The sequence below is a fragment of the Echinops telfairi genome, unplaced genomic scaffold (assembly GCF_000313985.2).
Source record: "Echinops telfairi isolate 266 unplaced genomic scaffold, ASM31398v2 ScPeMD7_6080;HRSCAF=6971, whole genome shotgun sequence".
Lineage (NCBI taxonomy): Eukaryota > Metazoa > Chordata > Mammalia > Afrosoricida > Tenrecidae > Echinops > Echinops telfairi.
The window spans coordinates 6,535,681-6,549,050 of NW_022109980.1; the positions used below are offsets into that span (position 1 = coordinate 6,535,681).

At 36.5% G+C, this 13,370-nt stretch overlaps 1 pseudogene; it reads left to right on the forward strand.

The window, feature by feature from the left end:
- The first annotated feature begins 2,638 nt into the window (after positions 1 to 2,638).
- On the forward strand, positions 2,639 to 3,034 carry LOC101638834 (annotated as a pseudogene).
- The last annotated feature ends 10,336 nt before the right edge of the window (positions 3,035 to 13,370 follow it).

Sequence of the window (13,370 nt, forward strand, 5' to 3'; positions counted from 1 at the left end):
TTATTAAATAAGGATTAAGACACACATTGATTTCCATAACAATGGCTCCTATTTGGAACTTCAGAGTTTACAATGTAGCTTCAAAATCATTAGCTCATTTTATCTTTAAAAAATGGCATATGGATTAAGCAGAGTAGAAATAGTTTCCATTTTTAGTTGAGAAACTGAGATGACAATGTTTAAAGGACATATCCACAGATAAAATACCTATTTATAAGAAGAGGGACTTAAAAAAAAAAAAAAGAAGAGCGACTAAAAATGAGGGATATACTAATTTTGAGAGGTTTTTTATATCATACATTATATCCATCCCTTAAGTACATGGATGCCATGCAAATGTATTCTTTTGTTTTATGCCTGACTTTCAATTAAGAAAATGCCTGAACAAGAAATATATGGGAATAAGAATCCTGGATAGTTATGGCATATTACTCAAATTTCAGACATAGACAATCTATCAATTCTAGGTTTATAACATTTTTGCTGTTTTTAACAATATCCAGGATATTTAACACCTCAATTTCAGTAATTAACTGATGCTGCATGGCCAAAGATTATATCCTTTACTAAGGTATGTGGAAAATTTAACTGCTCCTTGCTTTCCAAATTAAAAAATAAATGTTAGCTTTATAACATCCTTTTTTGAACATATTTGATAACAAAACCTTACTTTTCTAGTTCATTTTTCTGAAAGTACTGACCACATTCACTAATAAAAAACTTTAGAATTTTTTTTTTGTAGTGTTCACCATATTAAGAATTTGTTCCAATTCTCGGGTGCTATCACAGTACATGTCTTTACCTGACATCAAGCCAGTCCTGCGACTAGCCACCTTATGTGTAACAGAATGGGTTCTATGGCATGTTCATGATCATTTGTCAGCTTGAATCCATTGCTGTGGTCATTGTGTATAATCTCATTTAAGGTTTCCTTTATTTTCATTATTCCAGTGGAGTAACATCGTTGGCTGTCTCTGGTGCCTGGAAAACGATGTGATTTTGTAAGTGCTGCCCTTTTTGTTTTTGATAAACTATTAATTGCTTGGGTAAAAGAACAAGGCCAATTTAAGTCTTTGGTTTTAATCAGGGATCCTTGGGGTGTTTTGCAGAAGTGAATGACAGGAGCTTCAATTTCAGGAGCTGAGAGGTGGTTTACCACTCACCAGTGCTAACCAAAGGGAAATGCCCCAAATCAGATGAATTAACATGGACCTGGGAGAGACTGAGAAATTGTTAATGACTCTACCCCTTGAATGATAAAGAGAAGAATGTTTAAAGAAACAAAGAGTTTCAGGACTGAAAGTACAAGGGGGAATAGAATGTATTTTGATGAAAATATAGATGTATACATAGATATAGTTTACAAAGGATATTTAATTACAACCTTGCCAATACCAATAGTATTTGGTATCCAAATATTTCTCATTTTACAGGAAATTGAAAACAGGAATCAAAAACTATGATGCTGATTCCTAAATTGTTTTGTAAGGGGAAAAAGTAGAAGACAAGCAAGTATGACTATGCAGCGTTCTTCTGAAAACATGTCTACATAGTTAAGTCATGAAGATAAAACCCCAAAAGAAGCACGGTATCAAAACATGTGCTAATCAGACTGAATGTCTCCATTTTTTCATTAATACTTTAAAGACATTCCTAGGAGTATCTCCATCCATATTCTATCTACTTCTTTCCATTCTCATTCACTGCCATTGAGTTAATGTTGACTCTTAGTGACTCCCTGTGAGTTTCTGAGATTGTAACAGTTTATGGTGCTGCTGGCTGTATCAAAATAATGACCATGCATATCACAACAGCCTAAATCATAACCACTACTTTTCCAGGGCTCCATCCATTGACAAAATCACTGTGTAATAAAAGTATGTGACCAGCAATTGTACAATATTGCTTGATGTGATTGAACTATGAAGCAATATGATATCTGTAGTAGCTCCCAATAATGGTTTTTGAACAAAAAGGTTTACAACCTTGAAAACTTTAAGAAGCAGTTATACTCTGTTCTATAGAGTTACATTGAGTAGGAAATGACTTGACAGCTGTGAGGATTTGGTAGGTAATTCACTTGAAATAATATTTGATTCATGTTTTATCTTGTATCCGTACTTCATTCCTTTATACAACAGAATAATATCCTATTGCATGGATCTGCAACATTATGTTTATCCATTCCTCTGTGGATGGATATTTGAACTGTTTCCAACTTTAGGCTGTTATAAATAGTGCTGCTATTAACATATATGTGCAAAAAAGCATGTGGTTATAATATTGTAGCTCAGCATTGAAATGATGGTACTTAAATCTTAGACAGGTTGATTCATCTTGACTGTGAGATGGAAGTGTTAATTTAGGCAATATGGTGTGTTTGAAATAGAACTCCCTGATGAGCTTTTAAATATGCATATTAAACAGCCCTGAAATGTGCTGTTGAGAGAATCTGACTCATATGACCTGATACAACAAAATAGAATAGTTCCATCGGATTTCCTATGCTGTGATCTTTTAAAACAGTTTTATTGACATATAATTCCCATAATATACAGTTTAATATTTAAACATATTTAAAATAATTGTGAACTGCGTCGGCGCGGGAGCAAGCGCTCTTTCTCAGAGTACCGACGAGATGGCGGAGGTGGAACAAAAGAAGAACTGGACTTCCCACAAGTTCACCTATCACGGCGTGGATCAGGACCAGCTGCTGGACATGTCCTAGCAGCAGCTGATGCAGCGGAGGAAGCAGCACTCGCTCCTGAAGTGACTGCGCAAAGCCAAGAAGGAGGCCCCGCTCATGGAGAAGCCAGAGGTGGTGAAGACGCACCTTCGCGATATGATCATTCTCCTGGAGATGGTGGGCAGTATGGTGGGCGTGTACAATGGGAAGACCTTCAACCAGGTGGAGATCAACCCAGAGATGATTGGCCACTACCTGGGCGAGTTCTCCATCACTTATAAGTCTGTCAAGCACGGCCGGCCTGGCATCAGGGCCACCCACTCATTGCGTTTCATCCCCCTCAAGTAGTCCTTCAGCCAATAAAAGGCTCCCTCTCCTGAAAAAATTTTTTGCAATATTCTCAATTTTAGAACAGTTTCTTACTTGTACTCATTGTTTTTCATTGTCTTTTTCTCCATTACCTCCCCTGCCATAATCCTGAGAGCATATTAATCCAGTTACTGTCTCCATAGATTTCCCTATCTTGGATTTTGAATAAAGAAAAACATAAAAAGAAAAAGAAAACAACATCAGTAACAAATTAAAACAGAGAAGAACTTTAATTGTAAAGAAAGCATAAAATAATAAAAAACTAGAAAAAATTTTAATGGGTACAAAGAGAAAACACATTTTGCTGTTGTTAGGTGCCATTGAGTTGGTACCAACCCATAGGGACCATATGAACAACAAATTGAAACACTGCGCAGTCCTTCACCATTCTTGCAATTGTCCCTATACCTCAGTCCTTCACTGGAGCCCCAGTGTCAATCCATCACATTGAGAGCCTTCCCCTTTTCTTCTGTCCTTTCACTTTACCAAGTATCATGTGGTCTCCAAAGACTGGTTTCTCATGACAATATGCCCAAGGTCTGTATGAAGACGTCTTGCCATCCTTCCCCCTAAGGAGTACTCTGGCAGTACTTCTTCCAAAACAGGTTGATTAGTTCTTTTAGCAGTCCATGGTATTTTTAGTATTCTTCTCTAGCACTATAATTCAAATGTATTGATTCTTCTTCGGTCGTCCTTATTCAGTGTCCAACTTTCACATGCATACGAAGCAATGGAGAATACCATTGCTTGGGACAGGGGCATCTTAGTCCTCAAAGTAATATCCTTGCTCTTCAAAGCGATCTTGTGTTGCAGATTTATCTACACAATGCATCTTTTGTTCTTTTGATTGCTGCTTCTACGAGCATTTATTGTGAATCCAAGCAAGACAAAATCCTTGATAATTTCAACCCTGTCACTATAATGATGTTAACCATTAGTCTAGTTTTGAAGATTTTGGATTTCTTTTTTTCTTTTAATGTTGGAAATGAACTTGCATATTATTAAAGATTCTAACTCCACTTCAGTTTTACTTTTCCTCCTTTCTTAGCCACTCAGAACAATATTTAGATCTGAGGGATAAGGAATCTGTAGGGTTGGATTTTGGTTGTCTTTACATTGAGTTGTAATCCACACTGAAGACTGAAATCCTTAATCTTCATCAGCAAGTGCTTGAAATCCTCCTTACTTTTAGCAAGCAAGTTTGGGTCACCTACATATTGCAGGTATTAATGAGTGTTCCTTCAAACTTGATGCCTCATTTTGCTTCATATAAACCAGCTTATCAGATTATTTGTTATTCATACAGATTGAATAATATGGCAAAAGGATACAACCCTAACACACACCTTTATTGGTTTTAAATCATGCAGTATTTCATTATTCTTATTGTACAACTGTGTTTTGATGCATGTATAACATTGATGTACAAAATACTACCTTGAGTCTATTCCACCTGGATTGGAGAACATCTCTGGAACAGATCCAGTGCATTGAACATTAATTACAGAAGACTTAATGAACTGTGGAGTGCATCATGAAGAAAGCAAACTATCGTTAAAGGGACAGGAAATAAATAGATCAAAGTGGATAAAAGAAGACACGCTGAAATCTTATCTTAATTGTAGAGGAGCTATAGGAAATAGAAGGATGATGTCGAGTAGCTGAATAGAAAATTTCAAAACATAGCTCAAGAAGACAAAGAAAATGTGCAGGACATAGAAGTATAAAACCTAGAATTGGAAAAAGGGAAGAATGTGCTCAGCATATCTGAAACTGAAAGAACTCCAGAAAAAAGTCAATCTTGAGTTACAAAATATTGAATGATGCAGTAAGCAGTAAGAGAAGATGGAAAGACTACACAGAGTCACTGTGCCAAAAAGAATTACTCAATATTCCATTATTTCAAGAGGTAACACATGTGTAAGAAGCAATGGTGGTAAAGGAAGAAGTTCAAATTTCACTGAATGCATTACCTGAAAACAAGGCTTCAGGAATTTATGGAATACTAATTAAAATATTTCAGCAAGTTGATGAAGAACTGGAACCACTCATTCATCTATGCCAGGAAATTTGGAACACAGATACTTGGCCAACTGACTAGAAGAGATCCATATTTGTGCCCATTACATCAGAGGTCCCAACAGAATGCTCAAACTAGAGAATTATATTATTAATATCAAAATAAAGTAAAATTTTGCTTAAGATTATCCAATAGTGGCTGAAACAATACATTGACTGGGAATTGCCAGAAGTTCAGGCCAGATTCAGAAAAGAACGTGGAACAGGGGATGTCATTGCTGATGTCATATGGATCTTGGATCAATGTAGTGAATACCAGAACTATATTAATTTGGTTTCATTGACAATGCAAAGCCATTCAAATGTGTGGACAATAATAAGCTGTGAATCACCTTGTGAAGAATGGAAATTCCAAATACTAAGCTCTTTTGGAACTGGTACATGGATCAAGTGACAGTGGATGAATAAGAGTAGTGATTGTACTCACACATTGGAGCACTGGGTTGAAGTCTGGTCCCTCTTTTCCTGTGGAGATATGTGAATACAACATGCCGGCTCGGACTAGGGAACCAGTGGAGAGGTCTGGGGGGCTGGCCCCAGTCCCAAATACAGTACTATCCTTATCAGAAGGGAGTGGGCCCTACTTGTTGTGGGATAAGCAGTGATGTCTGCTTGGTCTAGACAGCTGATAACTCTCAGGGAGAATGACCCCCCAATCGCTCCTGATGACCTCCAAATGTACAGTCATTCGCAAGCAACTAAGTCTGGCATATATTTGGGGAATACAACTTGAGAGAAATCCTTCTGTTTCCCACAGAAGGGGTAATAAAATAGTTTAAAAACACACAAAAATCCAAGGAGAAAACTAAAATAAAGTAAAAAATATAACCACATCTTGGGTAAGGATTCCTGATCCTTTGGGAGGGGAGTGCTAGCAGGTGTTACTGATGTTCAACTTTAAGAAATCTTGGTGTTTTTCACATTTTTTTTTCATGGATTCCAGGATTTCCCTCCTCCTGGAACTCATATTCCCCCAAATTTCCTATTGTGTTATCTTTATGGGAGAAGAACTCCATATCGTTTTTCCTATTGATCTGCTGGTGGTTTTCCAACCATTAACTATCTAAGCGCCAAACCATTGTATCACAAGGGCTCCCTTTAAGTGATCTAATGACCTACTTTTGCTGGGGGTGTTCTAGTTCTTGAATGTTTGCCAATTTCAATGCAATTTTACACAGGGTCCTTTAATCACCTAATTCCAGTCAACTCCATATATATAATCAGGCTACCTATTCACACTGCCTGCCTAGGTTTGCAAAGTCCGTATTTTAGGTAAATTAATGGATGTTATTCTCTGAGACAGTCCTAGGTAACAACCCAAGTTGGATTCAAACAATCAGAATTTGTTGCACTTCTGAGAATTCTTTCAATTAAGTACTACTCATTTTCTAACCTTTCTGAATAACATGAATTGGGTGGTACTCTCAACCCTTAAGTACCCATTTTAGCAATAACGCTTCTTCCTTATCTATTAGGTCTCAAATGGTGCTGGATTAAATCTCATTTGATTTTGAATCATATTTTGTGAGTTGTGTTAGTATATGAGTCCACTCATCCTGTTTTATATCCCCCTGCTATTATAAATTTAGACATTCATCATCTTGTTGGCATAGCATCAGTCATATGAAGGCCATCACTGGTTTATCTGCCTACCAGATTAGAAGTTTTGCTTGCTTGTTTGTTTCTTTACTTTTTTTTTATCTCTCCTCTGTATCTGACACTGGTAATCAACTGCTCCTTGAAACTCTTTCTTCCTGTGACCCACACAACACTGCACACTACTGATTCTACTCATGCAACCCCAACAAAACTTGAGGTAAGCAAATCAAAAGGAAGGGAGCTAAATAAAAGCCATGAAAGAGAGATTTTTTAAAAAGAGGCAAGAATGAAAAGTGAGAGAACAGAAAGAAGGAGGAAGGCTTGTTCATCGTTGAGATTAGCATAATGCTACTGTCAAAAATGTCCAAAATTTGTCCCACATGCTTTGGGAATGGTATCGTGAGAGACTAATCCCTGGAAAAGGCAATAATTCTTGGTAAGGCAGTGGAAAAGTGGAAGATCGTAGATAAGATGGATTGGCGCATTGGCTCTACAATGTCCTCAAGCACAATAAGAATTATGAGGATGGATTAGAAGCAGACAATGTTTCACTCTGGTATATATAGGGTTTCATTGAGTTGGAATCAACGTGACAGTACTTAGCAATAACTACTACCAAGATTTGCCTCACCAAAATAGAAGTTGTGTAGGTTTAAGTAAAGAAGAACCTATTACTTTAGTTTGCACTTACTAAGAGCCCGGCACTGAGGTTGGAAAATTACATGGTGTTTAACCCTTAAAACACACCTTTAAGTAAATTGCATATTTTATAGGCTATTGAAGTGGAACAGAAAGATTTGATAAAATACTTCATAATTCCACATCTATTAAGCGCTAACACCAATATTTGAGTCCAGTTTTATTCATCTCCAACTTTATGCTCTATCAATTACATCAAACCATTTAAATAAATCACACATATACTTGATGCTGTTAAGTCAATTTCAATACACAGCAACCCTATAGGGCAGGATAGACCTGCCCCTATGTGTTTCTGAGACAGTATCGCTTTAGAAGTCCTCGTCTTTACTGAGGAGTGGCTGATGGTTTTGAACTGTTGAACCTGTGGTTAGTAGACCAAGATGCACTCACTGTGCCAACACGCCTCCCAACTAAAGAAGTCCAACAACTATTATTAATTGTAAACATTTGAAAGGGAGACTCTTTCAATTATATGGCTCTCGAGAGTGGCATCTGGAAACAAAGCAGCAAACCAACTGGTTTGTATGATTTTCTGAAGTACTGAATGGCAATGTGGTTAGTTCTATATCTCAGATCACTTAAAGTCTCCGATGCCAAGTGTGCTCAGGTCATACCTTGTGTTTGATCATATTTATTTCTGGTTTGGGGAGAAAAGGAAAGCTTGAATTCTTCACCATAAAACCATAATTAATTAGGGATTCCCAGGCACAGGGGACATTTTAGTTTTTTAAATTTTGTACTGTAACAGCTGCCTCTCTCATTACCTTTTCAGCTGCCAATGCTGACATTTACGTTTCATCATTTCTCTACAAAATGAGCATCTCTAAGAATTCTAAAGTGTCTTTTCATGACTAACTGATATTTTAGTAGAGATTTTTATATGCTTCATATCATAAGAAATCATGTAAAACTCAAAGGTTAATAATTTCAAGAACTTTATTTTGGTCAGTGATTCTAACTTTAGTCGGAATGTTTTTCTCTGTGTATGGTTGGGTGAAGTAGAAGAAGATATCCTTTAAAAACTACATTTTTAAATGTACAAATTCATAATAGCTAATAATGTCATCAGGAAAAGGGAGCTAGAAAAACAATGAAAGATTGGTCTTTTTCCTTTGATAGTCTGTTCTGGATAGCCTTCTTGGTACACAGAAGCTTAAAGTAGTCCCTCCACTGTGAGTTTCATAGCTGGGTTATTCAATGGACCACTAATCTAAGTACCGCTGAGAAGGGATTTTGCAGATGCAATGAAGGTCACTAACTGATTTTAAAATAAAGATAGTATTCTGGAATCTGTCTTATCTGAGTTGACCTTTAAAAGCAGAAAATGAAGGTAGTAGAGTCATTCAGAAAGATGTAACAAAAGATAGAGTCACAGAGATTTTTTTTTTAATTAATCAATTTATTGGGGCTCATACAATTCATCACAATACATAGATCAATTGTGTAAAGCACATCTATACATTTGTTGCCCTCATCATTCCCAAAATTCTCTTGCCTCTTGGGTTCCGCTCATTTTCCTTCCCCCTCCACCCCCGGAGGCGCCGGACAGTGTAATGTAAGATACAAAAATAATTTATAAATTATTAAGGGTGCATGGGGGAAAGGGGAGGAGGAAGGGAAGAGTCACAGAGATTTTAAGTAAAAGAAGGGTGCGACCTGCCCTTGCTGGAGGGAAGCCATGTGGATAGTAACAGAAAAACAGACCCTTATTCAGCAGGTAAATAACAGGTATGAACTACATTGATTTTCTGGCAGTTAAGCATTTACCTTTTTGTCCACAGTAATATAAAATGGAAAATTCTTAAGAAAAGATCCTAATCTTAAGATATTGGGACTGTTTTATAATAGAGTTGAAGAAGAAAACAAAGGTTCATCTAAACATAAGCAATATCATGGCTCAGCTTAGTTTCTTCGAGTTCCCTTCCAATCCCTATTTTCTCAGCTACCATTTTGGTGGCCCTCCTCTTGCTTTCTGCACTCTGAGTTAGGGATTCAGGATACTGCCCTCTGGTAATAGTTCTGTCATTAATTTAGCTCTTGCTTAGACACTCAATTATGATATCACACACTTCCTAATATCTCCAGAATAAAACTCCTGATCTCTTGTCTAATAATATATATTGTTAAATGACAGTGAACACACATTTTTTTGTGAGCACCTCTAGATGAAGGGCTGTATGTCATTTATATTCATGAATAGCTATTGGTTAAACTTTGAAAAGATATAACATCTGATAGTGCCTCAATGGATCATGTTACCAGGATAATTTCATTTTAATAACAAACTGAATTTATGTTGTAATATAAGTAGTTTGTGCATAGTTCTAAATTTCTTTCAAACATTCTAAGATTTCAAGAAAATTAAGTGGAAGAGAACTCTGTAAGAGGTGAATGGAATGCCTTCCAGTGAAAGTCACAAAATTGGTACAGTAATTTTTAGTATTTCCATTAAGAAAACCAAATGTATCAACACAAGGGATTGACCTACATCAGGAGCATATACAGTGAAAACTGTCCATCTACCATCTATAGGAATTTCCTGTTACTTAAAATTAAGAAAGATCAAGCGGGAGGCAAGATTTTAGTAAAAAGAGTAAAACGTTCCCTGAAAAAGTACAATGTCTAGGAAGCTAACTGAAGCAATTTCAACCGTATGTCTTACATTTTAGGAAAAATTGCTAAAGACTGGCCCAAAGAACATTGAAGAACACACCACATTGATGCTGCCTGACCTCTGTGCATGACAGCAGCTAGAGAGAGGTAGTGAAGGAAACAGAGAATAAAAACATCCTGGTGAAAATTTAGAACTTCAAGGATAAGACCTTGCCTTAAACCAGGCAAATATCATAAAACATGTTAATACATGTTAATGTTCTCTTTGAATCTATAATGGTAAAGAGGTGTAATGGACCAAATGAAGTAACCTTGTAGTATATATGTTTGAGTAGAGATAGAAAAAAACCTGAGAATCAAATTTATAGTACAGCAGTTTAAAAGTCACTGCATTTTATAGATTACATGAAGAAAGCACATAAATAATTAAGGATATAGGTGCATTTGATGTTATACTTAACAGATGATCTTACCAAACCAATGGATAAGGGCAGATTCTTTAGCCCCGTTTCCCGCAAATCCATCGCCCCAAAAGAGAAAACAAATGACAGGGAGTAAATCCCATCACATCCAAGGGGCCAATCATAGCTCAAATGCTGAAATATTTCTCTGAAATAATTATCAATTGGAAAATATCAAAGGAAATCACAAAGGGCCAGATCACAACTATGATTTGATGGGATCACTAACAGGGACTCTGGATCACAGGCAAGGAGCAAAAGGTAATGCGAGTACCACTCCAATAGATATCCATTGTGACACTACAAACCAGCCATCAAAAGAGTAGCAGAAACAGGACTGGTGGTACATATTTCAAACAGAAATTAGAAGGGGTTTTCTCTGAAATAATTTCACTCATTTATTTTCCATAACAAAAATTATTGAACAGTAGTGTGTGTGTCTGATATTGTGTTTTATTGAACAGTAGTGTGTGTGTCTGATATTGTGTTTTATTGAACAGTAGTGTGTGTGTCTGATATTGTGTTAAGGGACATGGAGAGAACAATGAAAAAGACAGATAGAATTCCTTACTTAGGAAAGTTTTATTTTAATTGGGTAGACATATGAGTAAACAATTGTCGAAAAAATAATTTGAAATAGTTTTACATTCTTGAACAAAATCAATGGAGGTTAATGTGAATGAGAGTGAGTAGTTATTGGCAGCCATCACGTTTTTGTCAGATTGTCATACTGTAGTGGTTTGCATGCTGGAAGCTATACCATTGGTATTCCATATCCTTGCCGCTTACTCATGGTGAAAAAGATTCAGTGACACTTTCTTACTAAGACAACAAAGGGATGAAGGAAGAGGAGGACCACTTCTGAAGGATTGGCCACTGTAAACCTTAATCATAGTTTTAGCATATTGTCTGATGTAATATTGGAAGAGAAGTACTTCAGGTTTGAGCTCAATCACTCCCTATATGCTGAGGCCAACTCATAGTGGCCTTTTAGTACAGGGTAGAACTGCCCATATGAATTTCTGAGACTAACTCTTTACAGGAGTAGAAAGCCCTATCTTTCTTCTGAGGAACTGCAGGACTGGGGACGTCCTGCTTCCTCAAAGCAGTTAAATCTAATGGTTTAGATGGAACAAAGCAAGTATGAATCTAGGCACTGATAAAGGACATCACACTCTGTAAAGCAGATGCTCTACAGAGTGAAAGAGATAAGGACCCTCAACGAAATGAATTGACACAGTGACAGCAATAATAGGGACAGACATTAACTACATTTGTGACGATGACTCAGTGCCTGTTGTGTACAGGGTAGCCGTGAGTGAGAACCGATTTGATAACACCTAACACAGTTGATGGGATGGAGTGGCACATAAGATTAAGCTCTAAGTCACCCAAAAAGAAGCCTCAGAAGACAGGCGCAGAGATCTGCTTTGGAAAGGTCACAGACTCAGAAACACCATGGAGCAGCTCTATGCAGTATATATGGAGTTGCCATCAGTCACAATCAACATTTGGGTGATAGAAGGTAGTTTCGATGAGGTGATCCGGGAAAGCTTCAGTTTCTGAAAAGGTGATCTTTAACCTGAGATTTTAGACTGAGCTTCAGAAGAACTAGAGAAAGCAATAGCATAAAACAGGACTTGGGCAAAAGGGACTTTTCCTCCTTTTGCCGTAAACAGACATTCTTTGTTACTGTGGATATGTAATTTGGGGCTCAAAGTCTTTCAAGATTCTTTTGAGGGCAAAAAAGAATAATAATAAATAAATTAATTTAAAAAAAAAGATTCTTTTGAGGGAAACAAATTAAACCCCATGAAAATAAAAAAAGGATCCAAGTCCCACAGTCGTTACTCCATTCACATCACAGTGAGCTACTCTACTTTGAGAGGCTCATTCTCTGACACTCCCCACTTGAACACAGAGTCCATTTAATCTGTGCCACCACTTTTTTTCCTTTTCTCTGTCCTGCAAAGACACTCAAGATATGTTTTCTCTGTCTCTCCAGACTCCTGACAATTTTGCTTTCATTAAACCCAGTAGAGCAACTTCTTAAACCAAACATAATGGGCTCTCTGGGAATTACCCGCCTTAACATTATTTAAATAAAATTACATGTGTATGTCAATTGAATTGTCTTCAAATATCAGTGGTATTTCTCAGTCAGCAAGTAACCAGGCTGTAGACTTTTGCATTTTCATCTACTTTAATGTTCAACAGCTCAAGTAATGAAATCTCTTTTGCCCAACAGGAAGCAAAAGTTGAAAGTAACGCTATTTTTTAATGTTTTAATTTGAGGTTTTGTTAGTTTGCTTTTATTAACGTGATTGCTCGATACTGAAATGTTGCTATTCAGTGTGTTTGAACTAGTGGTAACTATATTATCTCATTACTTGGGAAAATAATTTTTCTTACTGTAATATCAATCTTCCTGAAGCAGCTATTTCTAATGTTACATTACTTTATGTAATTCAAAATTTAATAGCAAAATATTAAAAATGCTTAGTGGAAATTTTGTGAACCTGGAAGTAAATTCAAGTGGAGGAAAAATTAGTCTTTTAAGCATTTTAAAATATCATCCAAGTTTGAAAAAAGACTAAATAGTTTTGAACATTGTCTCTGCCTTTCCACAGCCTACATATAGCATTTAGTATTAGACTAAGGAAAGCCTTTATTAATTTCAACTATAATTTTTCTTTCTATTGTCTCATGCTTTCTTCAACTAGGGTGTATTCTGTTATGCTACATCACATAAATATAAAACGTGTCTTCCTTGAAAGTTGAACTAGGAAGTTAATGTCAGATAAAAGTCAGATTTCTCTTTGGCTTGTACTATATAATTGGAGTCTTTAAGCCTGGCCCAC